Source organism: Anser brachyrhynchus (genome assembly GCF_964034855.1).
Source record: "Anser brachyrhynchus genome assembly, chromosome: 11".
In the NCBI taxonomy this organism is placed as follows: Eukaryota; Metazoa; Chordata; class Aves; order Anseriformes; family Anatidae; genus Anser; species Anser brachyrhynchus.
In genome coordinates this window covers 21421113-21421403 of record NC_137706.1, presented here as the reverse complement: position 1 = coordinate 21421403, position 291 = coordinate 21421113, and positions in this window count along the sequence as shown.

Below are 291 nucleotides of genomic sequence, written 5' to 3'. Positions count from 1 at the left end.
GAAATGAAGAAGAAGAAAAAAAAAAGCAAGCCACATTTCCTGTACATTAAAAGGAAGGAAGATATTGATTATCTGGGCAACCAGCGTGGTTTTGCAAACCCCAGATTGCTTGGAACTGACCCTGCAAGCGCACCCCTGTGGCCCCTTTGCCCCTTGCACGCTCCCTGCAGGATTTTCCAGTCCTCCTCCGCACCAGCCGTGTTCCCAAACTCTGCTGCATCCCTGCAGCCCCCTCCTCTTCCTCACCCCGTGCCTGGAGGCTGTGCAGGGGTGCCCAAGGTGTGCGACTGC